Source organism: Betta splendens, chromosome 2 (genome assembly GCF_900634795.4).
Source record: "Betta splendens chromosome 2, fBetSpl5.4, whole genome shotgun sequence".
NCBI lineage: Eukaryota > Metazoa > Chordata > Actinopteri > Anabantiformes > Osphronemidae > Betta > Betta splendens.
Window position 1 is genome coordinate 2,207,276 of NC_040882.2, and position 11,140 is coordinate 2,218,415.

The 11,140-nt window shown below is 43.5% G+C and overlaps 1 long non-coding RNA gene across 1 annotated transcript; it reads right to left on the reverse strand.

The window, feature by feature from the left end:
• Positions 1-8,876: 8,876 nt before the first annotated feature.
• LOC114846178 (uncharacterized) lies at positions 8,877-10,072 on the reverse strand. The gene is made up of 4 exons (XR_003783984.2): positions 9,808-10,072; positions 9,499-9,662; positions 9,084-9,236; positions 8,877-8,983 (listed from the first exon to the last, which is right to left on the reverse strand). It is a non-coding gene; the product is annotated as an uncharacterized LOC114846178 (long non-coding RNA).
• Between the last annotated feature and the right edge of the window lie 1,068 nt (positions 10,073-11,140).

Consider the following 11,140-nt stretch of genomic DNA (forward strand, 5'->3'; position numbering starts at 1 on the left):
GAGTTACTGATCAGGATTCAGGGAACCAGGCCTTTATGTGTCCTCCACTCCTTGGGTTCTCACTGGGAACATTCACATTTTACAACAATAGTCTCATTTCATGTGTTAACAGGAGGATCAGGTTGGATTCAACAATGCTTTTCCTTTTTTATTGTATCCAGTGGAGCAAACAAGTCGGCACAGTCCTCGAAATGTAGCAGAGCGATGGTCATGGGAAAGACACTAAACTGCCGTCCTTCAAGTCAGTGAAGAAATAAATGAACAAACAAGAGGCAAATGAAGAAATGAGAGAAGTGACACAAAATGATGCTAAAACTAATAAGAAAGCAAAGCAGACACCAAGCAATAAAAAGACATCATACAGACACAAAATAATACAAAATAAAAAACAAATGGCAGAAAAAAGAGACACATTCACCATCAAGTGACCCACTTCCTCCTTCCCGTAAACAAACACAGTAGTGATGATTCAAAAGGAGCGGTTGATTTGCTGTAAGTCATAGCTCCAAACTTTCCAGGAACAGGCTGGAAGTGTCCAGATGCTGGAGCAGAGCTGAGCAGCATGTGTCCCTGTAGTTACAGCGCCGTTTGATTTGCAGACTGTAACCCAAGTCCTCTTTGGCCCGGCATTAAGTCTCTGTCCTCTTCTATATCCCCCCCCCCCCCCCCCCCCCCCCCCCCCACACACACACACACACACATCTTTTCCTTGCTGCTGTAAATGTTATGCATCAGTGCTAAGAAACATATCTCGTGTCCTTGCAGCTCTGGGCCTTAGACTTTTCCTTTCCATTTCCATGCATCACGCTGCTCCTTTGGGACGGACCTTGTTATCTAACGGAACATAAGACGCAAACCCATGCACTTAGCGCTCGGGACCGAGCCGCTCTTTCATACTGTGTTTGGCTATTTTCATTACAACTCTGATTCGATTCAAACCTTCATTTTCAGGACTGGTCACACATTCGCTTGTAGGTTTTTCAGAATAAAGCTCAGCTGAATAGGGAAGGTAGTGCCACTGGCAGACGTTCCACATCCCAGGAGGCACAGCTTTTGGAGCGTTGGTGGGGGTTTGGCAGCTTAAAGGACCAATAGCGACAAAGCCACCAGCAACAAATGTTGAATAAAACATGGTTTGTGTTCGATCACATCCATTTGTAGAGGCTGGGGTCAGGACGGGGCGGTGTCGGAGCTCAGTGGTTCTGATCGATGTTTCCTGGAGTGTTGAGAGCATACTGATCCTTTTGTTGGCCAAAAAACCTTACTTGCGCTTTCTCGGCCTTTCATCTTTCATTTGAGCTCGGGGCATTGATTGATCGAGCAGGGAGCCATTGACATCAAACTGGGCCTTTGTCTTTTATTCCCTCCATCTTCATTGAAGCCAGGATTTATCGGTGCTGCAGTCATCAGGTTACTGGGCTACAATGCAGGGTTTACTTCAAATGGCAGGATTATCCATCATATATGTCACAGAGAAACGTCCCTCAGCAGACACAATTTCTAAATCAACACATCAGGGGGTGTATTTTTAAGAGGTGAGTTGCTGGTTCAAATCTCTGGTTGAATCCCAGAATGACATTTACTAGTAGTGCTCCGGAGCCAGGCACTTAATCTATGATTGAGTGACTGCAAAGAGCAAAAAATGCCCCAAAATAAAAAAACCCCAAAAACATTGACTTGGAGTTTTTTGACCTTGTGAGAACTAAACCATTAATGTTCCTCCAGGACAGATCTGAGGACGCAAAATGAAAAAAAGCCTTTCTGGAGGAATAATATATACAAATCACAATAGTCACAATAATACAAATATCCCATGTTTTTCTGAATTGCTACAGTGATGATGACGCAGTAACACGTTTTCACTGCTTTCTGTGACTTTCACCTTTCATCATGATTTAACCATGAACACGTCATCCTGTGATTGTGGCAGCGATGGGCTGTTTCTCAGGCGTCTGTCCACACTTGATGCATCGTCACCCCAAACCTGACAACATGTCAGGAATGAGCCTGATGCAGATTCCTGCACAGCTGCGTCCATCCACAGCTTCTCCCTTCATTCGTGGGTCATCCTGCTCGTCATACAGGCACCCACCACCACCACCTCGGCTCCACCTTCCTCTTGGCTGGGGCTCAGACACCTTTCTGCACCATGATGTGCTCCAGCTTCAGTCTCGTAGCCAATGAATTGGCACCAAAATGTTTTAATAAATCATTTTTGTTTCATATTCTTGTGGGAAAGTTCGTTGGGTTTCATTCTTAGCTGCTCATTCATTGATAGTTCAGCTAAAAAACCCGGCCCTGACTTGCTGCTGTGCCACAATATTCACAATACTTAATTACGCGATGTACAGAGAAGAAGAGTAAGAACAGGAGACCATACAAGATTTCAAGTTTTTCAAGTTGCTTTCACGGCTCCGCTTGATGGGAAAGTGAAAGTGTGCTGTTATATGACAATATTGTAAGTGGCAAACACTTCACAATCTATTATTGAACGAAGGAAACACAACACAACGCAATAATCGATCATTGATCATGATAATCAATTTACATACAAACACAAAATAACTAAAACTGTGTAACTATTATAACTAAAAAAAGATGCACAATAACCTTTACATGTTGGGTCCAAGTGACCTTGTGTTTCATGCTCCAAATGCTAAATGCTACTTCAAAGAAAGATCTCCTGTCAAAAGATATTCAAACATGGATAAATGTGTAACACGTCGCGCCAGATGAGCACATCAGCGTATTTAACTCATTGAAGGGCATCACATCTCTGTGTGCACGCTTGAATCATGCTTCTCCAGATGTTTATTTTGACACATGATCAACATGATGGATCTGTTTGTGTGCACATGATCATTAAGCTGTGGGGTTAAACCCGAACCAATTAAGTTGCTCTCTTAATTGTGAGCCTTATTGGAGGGCTGATTATAATTAGAGTTTCTTGATGGGAAGTTAATATGCGTCAATTATGCAAGAAATAACAAAATAACAAAGACCAAACACTCTTTGTCATTATTCCCTGTTTGGAGCAGAGGATGACAGAGACTCCAGCCTGGCCTCAATCTGTCTCCAGATCTGATATAGATCTGATATTAAAGGACTCTTCTCTCTGGGGACAGTGAATCTACACGTATGCAGTGTAATAATAAAATAATCCCTTCGGTTCCCTTTGTCTTTCTGTGCGTATTCAAAGTTCTTCCCAGTTCATTGCAATAGACACTGAACATTCAGATAAATGTCTATGTTAGCTCTGCACGAAGCAGATGGAGAGGAAGAACCTTGTTACAAACTGTGCTGCGAGTTAATAATTATTGTAAAATGATTCACAGCGATGGTGCGTTTGAAGTCATGGAGAACTAGAAGTCATGGTTTGACTGGGATTAGAGCCAAAGCTGCTCAGAAAATACGCAAAAGAGAAGTTAAAACAAGAAAAAAAGAGCAACTAACGGGTAATGTTTAATTCTTTAAAACAATCCTAACCCCAGAATGCTTTTTTCTAGGTTATAGTTGCATAGTTCTATGGTTTTCATGATTTTTGTCATTTGGTTTCTGATGGTTTGTGTCTTATTAGTGGAATTGTGTCAGTTTGTATAAATGTAAAGGTCTTTTATTCAGTAATTCTTTATCTCTTGGTGATTTTTACGCCTCTCTTTATTCTTTCATGCTTCTGTGTGATGTTTAGGATTTTTAGGATTCTTTTTGGATATTTTGTATTTTATTTTATACTTGTTTTCACTGCTGCACAGTTGTGTCTTTGCAGCTGCTGAGTGCCTGTTTATGGTTGGTTCTTGTCTCATTTTGGGAGGTTTTGATCACAGTTGTAATTTCAGACCCGCATCGACTCCACTGCCTTCATGGCCATGCCCTGGTCTCTGGCCAGCCCTTGTTGTCATTCTTTATCATTGCTTTAAGTCTCTTTGTCCCTGTTAGCTTGTGTGAGGCTATTTGATGGCTTGTACAGTGCGTTTGTTTGCTCTGCATTGGTTTTTCACATCTCTAAGTGTTTTAAGTCTCCTGTTGGTCATTTAGTGTCTTGTAGAGGGAAGACGTATTAACAGTCATGTTAGACCAAAGCTCCTGCCCAGGGGCTCTCTGATCTCCTGCTCCCTGGGTCTCCTTCAGTAATCCATCACCGAGGGAAAATCCCTGAGATTGTAATGCTCAGCACTTATATCTCTGACAAAAGGTCACATGTTGCCGCTGCTTGATTTAGGAGACCTGCTGAAAATAAGATGCAGCTTAAGGTGAAGTAAATAGTAACATAACATGCACAGGTTTATGTAAAGTGGACCGGAGCATGGCGCTGCAGGTGAAGAATTGTTAACTGTTTGAAAATGCTTGTGGTGGACTTAATACACTGCAAACATGGCGATAAGCGCGGGGCATTCACAGCGAGCCGGTGGGTCGGGCCGATTACACCCCGCAGACCACAAGACAACGAGAGCAGCACATAATCTCACAGATAAACACACGCTGCTCTCACACCGCACATGATACGGTTTCCTTTTATGACGTCACGCCAGCAGCATCGCAACGCTATTTTGGTCCCTTCTGAACTCCTACACTTGGCGTCAGGTTTTAATTTGACTCAAGATGGCAGCATCGGGGCGGAAGGTCAGAGGTCATCGCTGCAGTGTGGTGATACAGTGTGTGTGTGTGTGTGTGTGCGTGTGTGTGTGTGTGTGTGAGTGTGTGTGGCTGTGGGATTCCGTCCCTGTGTTAAATGGTGACAGAGGCGGCAGGAGGAACGCGTTCTCACGTGGACCAACGCGTCCGCGGATTCAGAGAGCTGGAGTTGGATTTTGTGGCTGCACTGAACACACGTGTGCCTGATCAGGCGTCCACTCAGAGGACGGAGCGGCGCAAGATGAATCCACATACAGAGCGGTTTCATCGAGGTCTGACTCACTGAATCTGACACTTCGTAGCCTCCACAGTGTAAGTCACGCTGCATAATTCCAGCAATTAACCTTGAATGAGCGTGTGTGCGTATGTACTAATTACATTTTCTCTTTGACACTAATATAAATGTACCGGTCGCCCCGTCCGTGCCCTTCTCAGCTGGTCAAAGTTCCTGCCCCCCCAGCTGTCAGTCACGTTGATGAGCTGTCACCTGGAATGTGTCTGACGTAAGCGGCGTCCTTAGAGCCCCTTCATTCAGTCAGATGCTTGAACGTGTTTCTGGGCGCTCAGGTGATTTGTCCTTGTTTTGATTCCAGGCTGTTGTTGGTCCAACTTCACAAACTCATGGGAGATAAGACACCAGAAACAAGAACACCGGGCTCTTTGGCTGATAATACACAGCTTAGCTACATATTGTGATGGGTTCCTCTAGAATAGATATATAGATGTCCACTTTTGGCATCTGCACATATATTTCCATGATTCCAACAGGCTTCAACCTTGAGCTGCAGCCAAGATCTACACAGGCGCCACCACTAACACATACACACTCAGCAAGGCTGGTCTGGGGCCAGCTTCCAGCTCTCCCCGGTCGTGCCAGCGCTGTCATCACTGCTCCAAACGCGCTGCTTGATAATGTTGAAGAGAGACGGGGGAGCGCTGCTGCCAGCGCAGTCTCTGCTCTAACTATTGCTTCACGCCATTAAAGCAGCCTGGCGTCACAGAGAAGGTGAGCGAGGGCACGTGTGCCGCTGGAGAACGGGACCAGGCTCCGCCCAGCGCAGATGCTTCATTGATTCAGGCCCACAGCACCTCCACAAGGCCCAGCTGTAAATTTGATTGCTTCAGCTAATAATCTGTGACATTTTTATGCCCGGCAGCATCTGTGTCACTTCTTCTTTTGAAGCAGAGAACAATTACAATGAGTATGTAATATATATAGTCGGTTAATGTTCTTGATCATGTGCAGTGTTAAAAAAATTCAATCACAATCATTAAAACACACCACAAAAATTTGATGGGTTGGTCAAACAACTGGATTAATTCAAATAATAACAAATACTGAAATCAAAATTTCCCCCCTAAAGTTTTCTTTTTGTGGGAAATTTAGAAACCTTTCCTAAATCTTCATCTTTTCTAGTTTCTTATTTTCAACCTCATGCAAAACGCAACAAATCATCCAGGAAACTGGGGTAATAGGACAACAACAATCAGCAGCAACTACGACACAGCAACCGCCCGCTGGAGACGCTGGAGGATGGGAGCCTGCTGTGCGTAGAAGGACTTTGGTGAATTTCACATATTTTTCATGTTGTTTGATAACAGTCATGATTTGGGATATTTATTGTCTCTTGTTAAAATGAGAACTTGGTGCTTTTCATGAAATAATTTGAATAAATGTTAATATGTTAATAATAAGTGTTTGCAAAAGTGTCAAAGTTCCGCCCACACGGTTTGATTGGCAGCTGGCCCCTGGTGTGAGCTGAATACGCAAGTTGAATTTAGAGTTGTTAATGAATCTATAGTCTCACACATAGGCTGAAGCCTTGTATTAGAGAGAATTGCAAGCCGTCCTCACCGTTGGTTCCTCCCATTTCTTCCTGGAACCTCGAGTTGTGCTGCTGTGGTTTCTGCACAACTAGAAGTAAAATCCCTGCTGATTCGAAGCTGCATATTCACTTTAACCCAAACAGACAGTTTGTATCTGCGACTCTCTTGAAGTCGCGCTAAGGTTGAAGCAGAATGCATCTGAACGACTTCCTTGAAGCACCAGTGACCTCGAGAGGCCGCCATCATTTTTAGATGCTGTCGTCATCACCAGTGTTTCTCTAAATAAAGCCCCACTTATTCTTTTCTCTGTGACCCTGCAGGAAATTATGCCTGTGAATCAGGTGAATCAGGTTTTTATCACCTTTTCTCACCATCTAAATGATGCAAACTTCTACTAAGAGCAGGTCCACAGGACATGACCCTGAGTTTCATTTTCTAAACAGCTGGTTTGGTTCCTGTGATCGGCTTTTGTTGACATCTGTAAAACAAATGTAACATCATATTTTGTCAGCTGGAGCTAAAAGAGAACTGAGCAAAAGAGCAAAAGCACTACACTACACACTAGACTAGTCAAATCAGCATTCAAATGCGCACACACACACACACACACACACACACACACACACACACACACACACACACACACACACACACACACACACACACTTATAATTCTCCCCATCCCTATGTCTGTATGTGGCCACATGTAAGAGCAGTGTTGGCTTTAATCGTGTAGATTCTATGACAGACCAGGCTTATGACGCGTGGTAAAGACGTCAAGGCTGACGTTGAGCTATATATGCAAGTCAAGCTGCTGCTGTAATACTGTATAATGTAGGTAGTTCTATATTTGAATGTGATCTGATGTTGTTGCGATGCTCCCAGTTCAACCAGTGAGAGGAGCCTTAATGGTAAAAGTACTAAGAAAAAATTAGTGGAGGAAAGATGGAGAAGACAGTGGTGAGAGCAGATTTGCTCTATGGGTTAGAGATGGTAACAGTGAGGAAGAGTCAAGAGGCTGAGATGAAGATGCTCAGGTCCTCTTTGGACAGGATTAAGAAGGAGCACATCAGTGGGACGGCTCACGCATCCTTTCTTAGCAACAAAGTCAGAGAGGCCAGACTGAGATGGTTTGGACATGTGCGGAGAAGGGATAGAGAACATATCAATAGAAGGATGTTGGAGACAGTCTTGAGGTTTACTTCATGGGTCAACGCATCAAAACCTCTGCATCTTCAAACCCAGCGAAGAGCGTTACTGGGAAAACTTGTGTCTGGCTGCAGGGGATTGGCCCGCGGTGACGTCATCCACCTGATGAGCCTCCTCCTCCTCTTCCTCCTCATCCAGGCGGCCGGCCAGGCAGTATGAGCTAATACGTCCTTGGAAGAAAAAAAGGGCGCTTGGTTGTATTTTTCATTCTTAAGCACCCTCTTGACAAATGAAATGGGCCTGAGACACTTTTTTTCATACCACTTCAGAGAGCACTGCTCTGTTGAACTGCATTTACATCTGCGTGTTTATTGAGAGAATGCAGCAACTTCAATAAATTATCATCAAGATATTTGTGAGCAATAATCAGTGAGAGTGAGGCTTCAATGATCAAGATGCATTTATGCAGCCAAGTTTAAACATCTTAACCAGCGTTTGTTGGTTTGTCTGGCTTCATAATGAAACATGCAGATCAATATCTGTAAAGCTAAAACATTGGTTCTGTTAGCTGATGCTAGTTGATGTTAGCGGTGCTTTAAATGCTCCATGTCGGGATGTTTACAGTTGATTTAGATGAAAACCTTCTGTACCCATTTACACAGTTTGTTACTGAGGCCAGAAATTAATAATATTTTCCAAAAACAGTTCTAAATGATAAACAACTCGATCCCTACAGTATAGAATTACAATCTATTTTACTAACAAGTGTATCTGTGAACATAAAATGGAATATTTAGTTAGACACTGATCTCTGGTGGCTGAATAGTTCAACTGCTCCCAAACAGCAACACATTCAGAAGTTTCAGCCCGAAAGAACAAACATTAACACAGGAGATTAAAAGTAAAGGCTCTACAAAAATTATATATATGTCAACAATAAGCTTACAAACCATCAAATCACCAAAATAAAAATCTTCAATTTTACTTTTACTTTTATAGCTTCAATTAATGAACAAGGCAATAACGTACCAGTTTGATTTTAGAACAGATCAAACAAAGTTTAGTAAAAAGTAACAAAAAATCTAAATGATGCATTAGCTCATATTGGAAGAAAATATAATTTTCACCACTTTGATGATTCCTGTATGGTGAAATAGGGACACCTAGTGGTAGATAAATGTCACTCAGGAAAAAACTGAATCGATCATAAAAGACGTGTATTTCCCACTTTTCTAGTTTTATTGAAACTAAAATCAACTAATTGGAGGACGCTCATCTGGCCAGATGTCTTTACAAACCTGGTGTTATTCAGCCGCAGTTCTCAGATGACTCGACCCTGGTTGGATGAACTGGAGTACATCGTGGAGTTTGTGGACTGGTATGAGCGTATGCACCAGTAAGATAAAGGAGATGGTAAATGACCATTGATCATCCAGGGGCCAGACATACAGTAGAGACAATGCACAGAGAAGTACCTGTGTGTTCACCTAAACAACAGACTGGACTGGACGCACACTGATAATCAGACCCCTGTCCTCCACCACGCTGTGGTCTGCTGGGGAGCAGGCAGGAAAAGGCTGAAGCAGCTGGTGAGGAAGGCCGGCTCTGTCCTGGGCCTCCACTGGACTCTGTGGAGGAGGACGCTGGCTGAGCTGACATCCATCATGGACAGGGCCTCTCATCCACTGCATCAGACAGTGGAGGCTCTGAGCAGCTCCTTCACTGGAGACTGATGCACCCCCAGTGAAGGATCCTTTATACCCACCGCTGTTAGACTGGACAACACAGTCTGACACGCTTTACTTTGTACATTTCATTTTAGCTCATGCTGTCCTAGTTTAATTTATTTGGACACGTTGGACACATCTTAGTGTTGTAAAAAAATTGTACCTTATTGTCGGGTTTAGGCAGATGTCGGACCCACATGCACAGCGTCAGACAAGATTGTAGTTTAGCTGGAGACAGGTTTTATTGATACAAACGTGGTCAGGTCAGGAAGGTTCATACACGAGGAAGCTTCAGTGACAGTACAAAGGCAGCGGGCAGGTTCAGGTCTAAAAACAGGCGAGGTCGTCAACAGGTAAGCACGGCAGAGGTACAGATAAGGAGCAGGCGGTCTCAGGTCAAAGGTACGTTACCAGGTTATCGTAGCAGAGGTACAGATAAGGAGCAGGCGGTCTCAGGTCAAAGGTACGTTACCAGGTTATCGTAGCAGAGGTACAGACAAGGAGCAGGCAGGAATCAGGAGTAACGAGGTTCAGGAACAAGGTCAGGATCCAGGTAAACTAACACGGCAATGCGGGAAAGAGGTGAGTACACACGCAACAATCTAGCGTTTGACTGCTGGCTGAGGTGGTGCTTAAATACTGGCGGTGATTACTAACTATGGACAGGTGTGTAAGGTGAACCGGAGATAACATAGGAAACAGGTGTGATCTGGCTGAAACAGGTAGTCCTTCAAAATAAAACAGGAAATACAAAAACGGCCCAGGAATCATAACACCTTATTGTATCTTAATTGTCTGTATATTAACTAAACCTAATTACTTAATACTTGTCTGTATATTCTTGTCTGTATATGTTTTAAGTTACCTTAAATTTATTTAAACCTATTGTACATACAACAAAGAACAGTTTTAAATCAACACTTTTGTGGTTTGAATATTCGTGCATCAATCAACAGGGTACCTGCACGCAAGCCTTCGTTATAAATGCTGCGGGCCTAGTCACCCATTGTTATTGTAAAATGTAACAGACACAGTATATATTTGTTTGGTGGCAGCTCAAGTGAGATGTCAGACTTGAACAGCACATTATACATGTAATAACAGTTTAAGGATATAATCCATCACGGATGTCCGGTGTCACATCAGCCAGTGGAGGAAGGAAAAAAAAGTTGCTCTATCTCTCCGGGTCATCGTTTCTCAGCGTATTAGATGACAAATAATTGGTCATTCATCAAGAACAATAGATGAAAGCCACAATGATTTATTGCTGTTATAACAAAAATTGGGCTGGCCCTGTGATGCTGATGGAGCTCTGGGCTCAGTCAAGCAGAAAAAAAGGCAGGGAAGGAGGGAGGCAGTTAAAACACAGAGGGCATGTAAAACGGCAAATTAGGAGGAGAAACGGGGAGAGGAAGGAGGTGAAGGAGGAGGAGCATGAGGAAGAGGAGGAAGACAAAGGAGTAGGCCGAGAAGGGAGACGAGAGCAGAGCCTGGCTGCACGTTGGCCTGGTTTACTGTAGGAACTGGCTCGTGTCTCTGATGTAGCTGTGTGACCACCTATCAAGCCTCCGCCTCGGTGAAACTTCTCTAGATGACGGCTGGGTGATCAGCTGGAAACCACCTGCTCATGTCTGTCATTTCCCAAAACGAAGCTGCATCCAAGATCATGAAACTCACACTCACTTTAATCCCTGTTGTACAGAGACTTGGAGGAGATAAACACAAAAGGGGGAGAACAACACGGACTTGATGACAGTTCGATCTTGGAAAGTTCCTTCCACAATATCAGCTTCTAAGACAAACAA